Genomic DNA, 12785 nt, shown 5'->3' on the forward strand with positions numbered 1-12785 from the left:
TGTATTTTAGGAAACCAAAATAAAATTTTGAATTAATTTTACTGTATGATCAAACATTACAAAGTACAAACTAAAATGCCCGGCTTCTTAAACAGAAAAAACTATTTAAAATATTTATTTCATTAAACAAGGATTATTCAAAGGGTACCAGATTGTCAATGTATAAAAAATTTGGCTAGAGGTTAAATCATAAAAAAAAAATTGAAGGAGGGAGTTGGCACCTGCAGGCAAATGCATTTTTAAAAAGAAAAAAAAAAATTAAATAAATTATATTGTGGGAATACACATTACAAACGTCAAACTAAAATGCCAAGAATCGTAAACAGAAAAAAATATTCAAAATATTTAGTTCATTCAAGAATAATTATTCACAGGGCCCCAAGTTATCAATTTTAAAGTCAATACAAAATATTCAACTAGCGTTGCATTACTAAAAAAAAAAATGAAGGAGGGTTTTGGCGCCCGCAGGCAAATGAACTTTAGGAAACCAAAAAAAAAATTAAATAAATTATATTGTAGGAATACACATTACAATGTACAAACTAAAATGCCCAGAATCGTAAACAGAAAAAAATTATTTAAAATATTTATTTCAGTAAAGAATGATTATTCACAGGGCACCAAGTTATCAAATTTCAAGTCAATACAAAATATTCAACTAGAGTGGCATTATTAAAAAAAAAAATTGAAGGAGGGTGTTGGCGCCCGAAGGCAAATGCATTTAAGGAAACAAAAAAAAAATTTTGAATAAATTTAACTGTATGATTACACATTACAAAGTACAATCTAAAATACCCAGAATATTAAACAGAAAAAATTATTTAAAATATTTATTTCAGTAAAGAATGATTTTTGACAGGGCACCAAGTTATCAATTTTCAAGTCAATACAAAATATTCAACTAGAGTCACATTACTAAAAAAAACAAATTGAAGGAGGGTGTTGGCGCCCGCAGGCAAGTGCTTTTTAGTAAACCAAAAAAGAATGTGGAAAATATTTTACTGTAGGAATACACATAACAAAGGACAAATAAAACATCACAAAGTAAATACTAAAATGCCCACAATCTTAAACAGAAAAAACTATTCAAAATATTTAGTTCATTAAAGAAGGATTATTCGTATGGCACCAAGGTATTAATATTCAAGTCAATACAAAAAATTCAACTAGAGTTAAATTCCTAAAAAAAAATTTGAAGGGGGGTGTTGGCGCCCGCAAGCAAATGCATTATAGAAAACCAAAAAAAAAATTTGAATAAATATAATTTTATGATTACACATTACAAAGTACAAACTAAAATGCCCAAATTCATAAACAAAAAAAACTATTTAAAATATTTAGTTCATTAAAGAATGATTATTCATAGGGCACCAAGTTATCAATTTTCAAGTCAATACAAAATATTAAACTAGAGTGGCATTATTAAAAAAAAAAATTGAAGGAGGGTGTTGGCACCCGCAGGCAAATGCATTTTAGGAAAAAAAAAAAAAAATTAAATAAATTATATTGTGGGAATACACATTACAAACTTCAAACTAAAATGCCCAGAATCGTAAACAGAAAAAAATATTCAAAATATTTAGTTCATTCAAGAATGATTATTGACAGGGCACCAAGTTATCAATTTTCAAGTCAATACAAAATATTCAACTAGAGTCACATTACTAAAAAAAAAAATTGAAGGAGGGTGTTGGCGCCCGCAGGCAAATGCTTTTTAGTAAACCAAAAAAGAATGTGGAAAATATTTTACCGTAGGAATACACATAACAAAGGACAAATAAAACATCACAAAGTAAATACTAAAATGCCCAGAATCTTAAACAGAAAAAACTATTCAAAATATTTAGTTCATTAAAGAAGGATTATTCGTATGGCACCAAGGTATTAATATTCAAGTCAATACAAAAAAATTCATTTAGAGTTACGTTCCTAAAAAAAAATTTGAAGGGGGGTGTTGGCGCCCGCAAGCAAATGCATTATAGAAAACCAAAAAAAAAATTTGAATAAATTTAACTATATGATTACACATTACAAAGTACAAACTAAAATGCCCAAATTCATAAACAAAAAAAACTATTTAAAATATTTAGTTCATTAAAGATTGATTATTCACAGGGCACCAAGTTATCAATTTTCAAGTCAATACAAAATATTCAACTAGAGGTTAAATAATAAAAAAAAAAATTGAAGGAGGGTGTTGGTGCCTGCAGGCAAATGAATTTTAGGAAACCAAAAAAAAAATTAAATAAATTATATTGTAGGAATAAACATTACAAAGTACAATCTAAAATACCCAGAATATTAAACAGAAAAAATTATTTAAAATATTTATTTCAGTAAAGAATGATTTTTGACAGGGCACCAAGTTATCAATTTTCAAGTCAATACAAAATATTCAACTAGAGTCACATTACTAAAAAAAACAAATTGAAGGAGGGTGTTGGCGCCCGCAGGCAAGTGCTTTTTAGTAAACCAAAAAAGAATGTGGAAAATATTTTACTGTAGGAATACACATAACAAAGGACAAATAAAACATCACAAAGTAAATACTAAAATGCCCACAATCTTAAACAGAAAAAACTATTCAAAATATTTAGTTCATTAAAGAAGGATTATTCGTATGGCACCAAGGTATTAATATTCAAGTCAATACAAAAAAATTCAACTAGAGTTAAATTCCTAAAAAAAAATTTGAAGGGGGGTGTTGGCGCCCGCAAGCAAATGCATTATAGAAAACCAAAAAAAAAATTTGAATAAATATAATTTTATGATTACACATTACAAAGTACAAACTAAAATGCCCAAATTCATAAACAAAAAAAACTATTTAAAATATTTAGTTCATTAAAGAATGATTATTCATAGGGCACCAAGTTATCAATTTTCAAGTCAATACAAAATATTAAACTAGAGTGGCATTATTAAAAAAAAAAATTGAAGGAGGGTGTTGGCACCCGCAGGCAAATGCATTTTAGGAAAAAAAAAAAAAAATTAAATAAATTATATTGTGGGAATACACATTACAAACTTCAAACTAAAATGCCCAGAATCGTAAACAGAAAAAAATATTCAAAATATTTAGTTCATTCAAGAATGATTATTGACAGGGCACCAAGTTATCAATTTTCAAGTCAATACAAAATATTCAACTAGAGTCACATTACTAAAAAAAAAAATTGAAGGAGGGTGTTGGCGCCCGCAGGCAAATGCTTTTTAGTAAACCAAAAAAGAATGTGGAAAATATTTTACCGTAGGAATACACATAACAAAGGACAAATAAAACATCACAAAGTAAATACTAAAATGCCCAGAATCTTAAACAGAAAAAACTATTCAAAATATTTAGTTCATTAAAGAAGGATTATTCGTATGGCACCAAGGTATTAATATTCAAGTCAATACAAAAAAATTCATTTAGAGTTACGTTCCTAAAAAAAAATTTGAAGGGGGGTGTTGGCGCCCGCAAGCAAATGCATTATAGAAAACCAAAAAAAAAATTTGAATAAATTTAACTATATGATTACACATTACAAAGTACAAACTAAAATGCCCAAATTCATAAACAAAAAAAACTATTTAAAATATTTAGTTCATTAAAGATTGATTATTCACAGGGCACCAAGTTATCAATTTTCAAGTCAATACAAAATATTCAACTAGAGGTTAAATAATAAAAAAAAAAATTGAAGGAGGGTGTTGGTGCCTGCAGGCAAATGAATTTTAGGAAACCAAAAAAAAAATTAAATAAATTATATTGTAGGAATAAACATTACAAAGTACAAACTAAAATGCCCAGAATCGTAAACAGAAAAAAATTTTCAAAATATTTAGTTCATTCAAGAATGATTATTCACAGGGCACCAAGTTATCAATTTTCAAGTCAATACAAAATATTCAACTAGAGTGGCATTACTAAAAAAAAAAATTGAAGGAGGGTGTTGGCACCCGCAGGCAAATGCATTTTAGGAAACCAAAAAAAAAATTAAATAAATTATATTGTGGGAATACACATTACAAACGTCAAACTAAAATGCCCAGAATCGTAAACAGAAAAAAATATTCAAAATATTTAGTTCATTCAAGATTGATTATTGACAGGGCACCAAGTTATCAATTTTCAAGTCAATACAAAATATTCAACTAGAGTCACATTACTAAAAAAAACAAATTGAAGGAGGGTGTTGGCGCCCGCAGGCAAGTGCTTTTTAGTAAACCAAAAAAGAATGTGGAAAATATTTTACTGTAGGAATACACATAACAAAGGACAAATAAAACATCACAAAGTAAATACTAAAATACCCAGAATCTTAAACAGAAAAAACTATTCAAAATATTTAGTTCATTAAAGAAGGATTATTCGTATGGCACCAAGGTATTAATATTCAAGTCAATACAAAAAAATTCAACTAGAGTTAAATTCCTAAAAAAAAATTTGAAGGGGGGTGTTGGCGCCCGCAAGCAAATGCATTATAGAAAACCAAAAAAAAAATTTGAATAAATTTAATTTTATGATTACACATTACAAAGTACAAACTAAAATGCCAAAATTCATAAACAAAAAAAACTATTTAAAATATTTAGTTCATTAAAGAATGATTATTCATAGGGCACCAAGTTATCAATTTTCAAGTCAATACAAAATATTAAACTAGAGTGGCATTATTAAAAAAAAAAATTGAAGGAGGGTGTTGGCACCCGCAGGCAAATGCATTTTAGGAAACCAAAAAAAAAATTAAATAAATTATATTGTGGGAATACACATTACAAACTTCAAACTAAAATGCCCAGAATCGTAAACAGAAAAAAATATTCAAAATATTTAGTTCATTAAAGAATGATTATTCACAGGGCACCAAGTTATCAATTTTCTAGTCATTACAAAATATTCAACTAGAGTGGCATTACTAAAAAAAAAAATTGAAGGAGGGTGTTGGCGCCCGCAGGCAAATGAATTGTAGGAAACCAAAATAAAATTTTGAATTAATGTTACTGTATGATCAAACATTACAAAGTTCAAACTAAAATGCCCGGCTTCTTAAACAGAAAAAACTATTTAAAATATTTATTTCATTAAACAAGGATTATTCAAAGGGTACCAGATTGTCAATGTATAAAAAATTTGGCTAGAGGTTAAATCATAAAAAAAAAATTGAAGGAGGGAGTTGGCGCCTGCAGGCAAATGCATTTTTAAAAAGAAAAAAAAAATTAAATAAATTATATTGTGGGAATACACATTACAAACATCCAACTAAAATGCCAAGAATCGTAAACAGAAAAAAATATTCAAAATATTTAGTTCATTCAAGAATGATTATTCACAGGGCCCCAAGTTATCAATTTTAAAGTCAATACAAAATATTCAACTAGCGTTGCATTACTAAAAAAAAAAATTGAAGGAGGGTGTTGGCGCCCGCAGGCAAATGTATTTTAGGAAACCAAAATAAAATTTTGAATTAATGTTACTGTATGATCAAACATTACAAAGTTCAAACTAAAATGCCCGGCTTCTTAAACAGAAAAAACTATTTAAAATATTTATTTCATTAAACAAGGATTATTCAAAGGGTACCAGATTGTCAATGTATAAAAAATTTGGCTAGAGGTTAAATCATAAAAAAAAAATTGAAGGAGGGTGTTGGCGCCTGCAGGCAAATGTATTTTTAAAAAGAAAAAAAAAATTTAATAAATTATATTGTGGGAATACACATTACAAACATCCAACTAAAATGCCAAGAATCGTAAACAGAAAAAAATATTCAAAATATTTAGTTCATTCAAGAATGATTGTTCACAGGGCCCCAAGTTATCAATTTTAAAGTCAATACAAAATATTCAACTAGCGTTGCATTACTAAAAAAAAAAATTGAAGGAGGGTGTTGGCACCCGCAGGCAAATGCTTTTTAGTAAACCAAAAAAGAATGTGGAAAATATTTTACTGTAGGAATACACATAACAAAGGACAAATAAAACATCACAAAGTAAATACTAAAATACCCAGAATCTTAAACAGAAAAAACTATTCAAAATATTTAGTTCATTAAAGAAGGATTATTCGTATGGCACCAAGGTATTAATATTCAAGTCAATACAAAAAAATTCAACTAGAGTTAAATTCCTAAAAAAAAATTTGAAGGGGGGTGTTGGCGCCCGCAAGCAAATGCATTATAGAAAACCAAAAAAAAAATTTGAATAAATTTAATTTTATGATTACACATTACAAAGTACAAACTAAAATGCCAAAATTCATAAACAAAAAAAACTATTTAAAATATTTAGTTCATTAAAGAATGATTATTCATAGGGCACCAAGTTATCAATTTTCAAGTCAATACAAAATATTAAACTAGAGTGGCATTATTAAAAAAAAAAATTGAAGGAGGGTGTTGGCACCCGCAGGCAAATGCATTTTAGGAAACCAAAAAAAAAATTAAATAAATTATATTGTGGGAATACACATTACAAACTTCAAACTAAAATGCCCAGAATCGTAAACAGAAAAAAATATTCAAAATATTTAGTTCATTAAAGAATGATTATTCACAGGGCACCAAGTTATCAATTTTCTAGTCATTACAAAATATTCAACTAGAGTGGCATTACTAAAAAAAAAAATTGAAGGAGGGTGTTGGCGCCCGCAGGCAAATGAATTGTAGGAAACCAAAATAAAATTTTGAATTAATTTTACTGTATGATCAAACATTACAAAGTACAAACTAAAATGCCCGGCTTCTTAAACAGAAAAAAACTATTTAAAATATTTATTTCATTAAACAAGGATTATTCAAAGGGTACCAGATTGTCAATGTATAAAAAATTTGGCTAGAGGTTAAATCATAAAAAAAAAATTGAAGGAGGGAGTTGGCGCCTGCAGGCAAATGCATTTTTAAAAAGAAAAAAAAAATTAAATAAATTATATTGTGGGAATACACATTACAAACATCCAACTAAAATGCCAAGAATCGTAAACAGAAAAAAATATTCAAAATATTTAGTTCATTCAAGAATGATTATTCACAGGGCCCCAAGTTATCAATTTTAAAGTCAATACAAAATATTCAACTAGCGTTGCATTACTAAAAAAAAAAATTGAAGGAGGGTGTTGGCGCCCGCAGGCAAATGTATTTTAGGAAACCAAAATAAAATTTTGAATTAATGTTACTGTATGATCAAACATTACAAAGTTCAAACTAAAATGCCCGGCTTCTTAAACAGAAAAAACTATTTAAAATATTTATTTCATTAAACAAGGATTATTCAAAGGGTACCAGATTGTCAATGTATAAAAAATTTGGCTAGAGGTTAAATCATAAAAAAAAAATTGAAGGAGGGTGTTGGCGCCTGCAGGCAAATGTATTTTTAAAAAGAAAAAAAAAATTTAATAAATTATATTGTGGGAATACACATTACAAACATCCAACTAAAATGCCAAGAATCGTAAACAGAAAAAAATATTCAAAATATTTAGTTCATTCAAGAATGATTGTTCACAGGGCCCCAAGTTATCAATTTTAAAGTCAATACAAAATATTCAACTAGCGTTGCATTACTAAAAAAAAAAATTGAAGGAGGGTGTTGGCACCCGCAGGCAAATGCATTTTAGGAAACCAAAAAAGAATGTGGAAAATATTTTACCGTAGGAATACACATAACAAAGGACAAATAAAACATCACAAAGTAAATACTAAAATGCCCAAATTCATAAACAGAAAAAACTATTCAAAATATTTAGTTCATTAAAGAATGATTATTCATAGGGCACCAAGTTATCAATTTTCAAGTCAATACAAAATATTCAACTAGAGGTTAAATCATAAAAAAAAAAATTGAAGGAGGGTTTTGGCGCCCGCAGGCAAATGAACTTTAGGAAACCAAAAAAAAAATTAAATAAATTATATTGTGGGAATACACATTACAATGTACAAACTAAAATGCCCAGAATCGTAAACAGAAAAAAATTATTTAAAATATTTATTTCAGTAAAGAATGATTATTCACAGGGCACCAAGTTATCAAATTTCAAGTCAATACAAAATATTCAACTAGAGTGGCATTATTAAAAAAAAAAATTGAAGGAGGGTGTTGGCGCCCGAAGGCAAATGCATTTAAGGAAACAAAAAAAAAATTTTGAATAAATTTAACTGTATGATTACACATTACAAAGTACAATCTAAAATACCCAGAATATTAAACAGAAAAAATTATTTAAAATATTTATTTCAGTAAAGAATGATTATTGACAGGGCACCAAGTTATCAATTTTCAAGTCAATACAAAATATTCAACTAGAGTCACATTACTAAAAAAAACAAATTGAAGGAGGGTGTTGGCGCCCGCAGGCAAGTGCTTTTTAGTAAACCAAAAAAGAATGTGGAAAATATTTTACTGTAGGAATACACATAACAAAGGACAAATAAAACATCACAAAGTAAATACTAAAATACCCAGAATCTTAAACAGAAAAAACTATTCAAAATATTTAGTTCATTAAAGAAGGATTATTCGTATGGCACCAAGGTATTAATATTTAAGTCAATACAAAAAAATTCAACTAGAGTTAAATTCCTAAAAAAAAATTTGAAGGGGGGTGTTGGCGCCCGCAAGCAAATGCATTATAGAAAACCAAAAAAAAAATTTGAATAAATTTAATTTTATGATTACACATTACAAAGTACAAACTAAAATGCCAAAATTCATAAACAAAAAAAACTATTTAAAATATTTAGTTCATTAAAGAATGATTATTCATAGGGCACCAAGTTATCAATTTTCAAGTCAATACAAAATATTAAACTAGAGTGGCATTATTAAAAAAAAAAATTGAAGGAGGGTGTTGGCACCCGCAGGCAAATGCATTTTAGGAAACCAAAAAAAAAATTAAATAAATTATATTGTGGGAATACACATTACAAACGTCAAACTAAAATGCCCAGAATCGTAAACAGAAAAAAATATTCAAAATATTTAGTTCATTCAAGATTGATTATTGACAGGGCACCAAGTTATCAATTTTCAAGTCAATACAAAATATTCAACTAGAGTCACATTACTAAAAAAAACAAATTGAAGGAGGGTGTTGGCGCCCGCAGGCAAGTGCTTTTTAGTAAACCAAAAAAGAATGTGGAAAATATTTTACTGTAGGAATACACATAACAAAGGACAAATAAAACATCACAAAGTAAATACTAAAATACCCAGAATCTTAAACAGAAAAAACTATTCAAAATATTTAGTTCATTAAAGAAGGATTATTCGTATGGCACCAAGGTATTAATATTCAAGTCAATACAAAAAAATTCAACTAGAGTTAAATTCCTAAAAAAAAATTTGAAGGGGGGTGTTGGCGCCCGCAAGCAAATGCATTATAGAAAACCAAAAAAAAAATTTGAATAAATTTAATTTTATGATTACACATTACAAAGTACAAACTAAAATGCCAAAATTCATAAACAAAAAAAACTATTTAAAATATTTAGTTCATTAAAGAATGATTATTCATAGGGCACCAAGTTATCAATTTTCAAGTCAATACAAAATATTAAACTAGAGTGGCATTATTAAAAAAAAAAATTGAAGGAGGGTGTTGGCACCCGCAGGCAAATGCATTTTAGGAAACCAAAAAAAAAATTAAATAAATTATATTGTGGGAATACACATTACAAACTTCAAACTAAAATGCCCAGAATCGTAAACAGAAAAAAATATTCAAAATATTTAGTTCATTAAAGAATGATTATTCACAGGGCACCAAGTTATCAATTTTCTAGTCATTACAAAATATTCAACTAGAGTGGCATTACTATAAAAAAAAATTGAAGGAGGGTGTTGGCGCCCGCAGGCAAATGAATTGTAGGAAACCAAAATAAAATTTTGAATTAATGTTACTGTATGATCAAACATTACAAAGTTCAAACTAAAATGCCCGGCTTCTTAAACAGAAAAAACTATTTAAAATATTTATTTCATTAAACAAGGATTATTCAAAGGGTACCAGATTGTCAATGTATAAAAAATTTGGCTAGAGGTTAAATCATAAAAAAAAAATTGAAGGAGGGAGTTGGCGCCTGCAGGCAAATGCATTTTTAAAAAGAAAAAAAAAATTAAATAAATTATATTGTGGGAATACACATTACAAACATCCAACTAAAATGCCAAGAATCGTAAACAGAAAAAAATATTCAAAATATTTAGTTCATTCAAGAATGATTATTCACAGGGCCCCAAGTTATCAATTTTAAAGTCAATACAAAATATTCAACTAGCGTTGCATTACTAAAAAAAAAAATTGAAGGAGGGTGTTGGCGCTCGCAGGCAAATGTATTTTAGGAAACCAAAATAAAATTTTGAATTAATGTTACTGTATGATCAAACATTACAAAGTTCAAACTAAAATGCCCGGCTTCTTAAACAGAAAAAACTATTTAAAATATTTATTTCATTAAACAAGGATTATTCAAAGGGTACCAGATTGTCAATGTATAAAAAATTTGGCTAGAGGTTAAATCATAAAAAAAAAATTGAAGGAGGGTGTTGGCGCCTGCAGGCAAATGTATTTTTAAAAAGAAAAAAAAAATTTAATAAATTATATTGTGGGAATACACATTACAAACATCCAACTAAAATGCCAAGAATCGTAAACAGAAAAAAATATTCAAAATATTTAGTTCATTCAAGAATGATTGTTCACAGGGCCCCAAGTTATCAATTTTAAAGTCAATACAAAATATTCAACTAGCGTTGCATTACTAAAAAAAAAAATTGAAGGAGGGTGTTGGCACCCGCAGGCAAATGCTTTTTAGTAAACCAAAAAAGAATGTGGAAAATATTTTACTGTAGGAATACACATAACAAAGGACAAATAAAACATCACAAAGTAAATACTAAAATACCCAGAATCTTAAACAGAAAAAACTATTCAAAATATTTAGTTCATTAAAGAAGGATTATTCGTATGGCACCAAGGTATTAATATTCAAGTCAATACAAAAAAATTCAACTAGAGTTAAATTCCTAAAAAAAAATTTGAAGGGGGGTGTTGGCGCCCGCAAGCAAATGCATTATAGAAAACCAAAAAAAAAATTTGAATAAATTTAATTTTATGATTACACATTACAAAGTACAAACTAAAATGCCAAAATTCATAAACAAAAAAAACTATTTAAAATATTTAGTTCATTAAAGAATGATTATTCATAGGGCACCAAGTTATCAATTTTCAAGTCAATACAAAATATTAAACTAGAGTGGCATTATTAAAAAAAAAAATTGAAGGAGGGTGTTGGCACCCGCAGGCAAATGCATTTTAGGAAACCAAAAAAAAAATTAAATAAATTATATTGTGGGAATACACATTACAAACTTCAAACTAAAATGCCCAGAATCGTAAACAGAAAAAAATATTCAAAATATTTAGTTCATTAAAGAATGATTATTCACAGGGCACCAAGTTATCAATTTTCTAGTCATTACAAAATATTCAACTAGAGTGGCATTACTAAAAAAAAAAATTGAAGGAGGGTGTTGGCGCCCGCAGGCAAATGAATTGTAGGAAACCAAAATAAAATTTTGAATTAATTTTACTGTATGATCAAACATTACAAAGTACAAACTAAAATGCCCGGCTTCTTAAACAGAAAAAAACTATTTAAAATATTTATTTCATTAAACAAGGATTATTCAAAGGGTACCAGATTGTCAATGTATAAAAAATTTGGCTAGAGGTTAAATCATAAAAAAAAAATTGAAGGAGGGAGTTGGCGCCTGCAGGCAAATGCATTTTTAAAAAGAAAAAAAAAATTAAATAAATTATATTGTGGGAATACACATTACAAACATCCAACTAAAATGCCAAGAATCGTAAACAGAAAAAAATATTCAAAATATTTAGTTCATTCAAGAATGATTATTCACAGGGCCCCAAGTTATCAATTTTAAAGTCAATACAAAATATTCAACTAGCGTTGCATTACTAAAAAAAAAAATTGAAGGAGGGTGTTGGCGCCCGCAGGCAAATGTATTTTAGGAAACCAAAATAAAATTTTGAATTAATGTTACTGTATGATCAAACATTACAAAGTTCAAACTAAAATGCCCGGCTTCTTAAACAGAAAAAACTATTTAAAATATTTATTTCATTAAACAAGGATTATTCAAAGGGTACCAGATTGTCAATGTATAAAAAATTTGGCTAGAGGTTAAATCATAAAAAAAAAATTGAAGGAGGGTGTTGGCGCCTGCAGGCAAATGTATTTTTAAAAAGAAAAAAAAAATTTAATAAATTATATTGTGGGAATACACATTACAAACATCCAACTAAAATGCCAAGAATCGTAAACAGAAAAAAATATTCAAAATATTTAGTTCATTCAAGAATGATTGTTCACAGGGCCCCAAGTTATCAATTTTAAAGTCAATACAAAATATTCAACTAGCGTTGCATTACTAAAAAAAAAAATTGAAGGAGGGTGTTGGCACCCGCAGGCAAATGCATTTTAGGAAACCAAAAAAGAATGTGGAAAATATTTTACCGTAGGAATACACATAACAAAGGACAAATAAAACATCACAAAGTAAATACTAAAATGCCCAAATTCATAAACAGAAAAAACTATTCAAAATATTTAGTTCATTAAAGAATGATTATTCATAGGGCACCAAGTTATCAATTTTCAAGTCAATACAAAATATTCAACTAGAGGTTAAATCATAAAAAAAAAAATTGAAGGAGGGTTTTGGCGCCCGCAGGCAAATGAACTTTAGGAAACCAAAAAAAAAATTAAATAAATTAT

At 27.9% G+C, this 12785-nt stretch overlaps 1 long non-coding RNA gene across 1 annotated transcript in view; it reads right to left on the reverse strand.

Annotated features, from left to right (window-relative positions):
• The window catches only part of LOC132952943 (uncharacterized), a 119158-nt gene that overhangs the window by 62197 nt on the left and 44176 nt on the right, over window positions 1-12785 (reverse strand). The window lies entirely within an intron of this gene.

This window comes from Metopolophium dirhodum, chromosome 9 (assembly GCF_019925205.1).
Source record: "Metopolophium dirhodum isolate CAU chromosome 9, ASM1992520v1, whole genome shotgun sequence".
NCBI classification, from domain to species: domain Eukaryota; kingdom Metazoa; phylum Arthropoda; class Insecta; order Hemiptera; family Aphididae; genus Metopolophium; species Metopolophium dirhodum.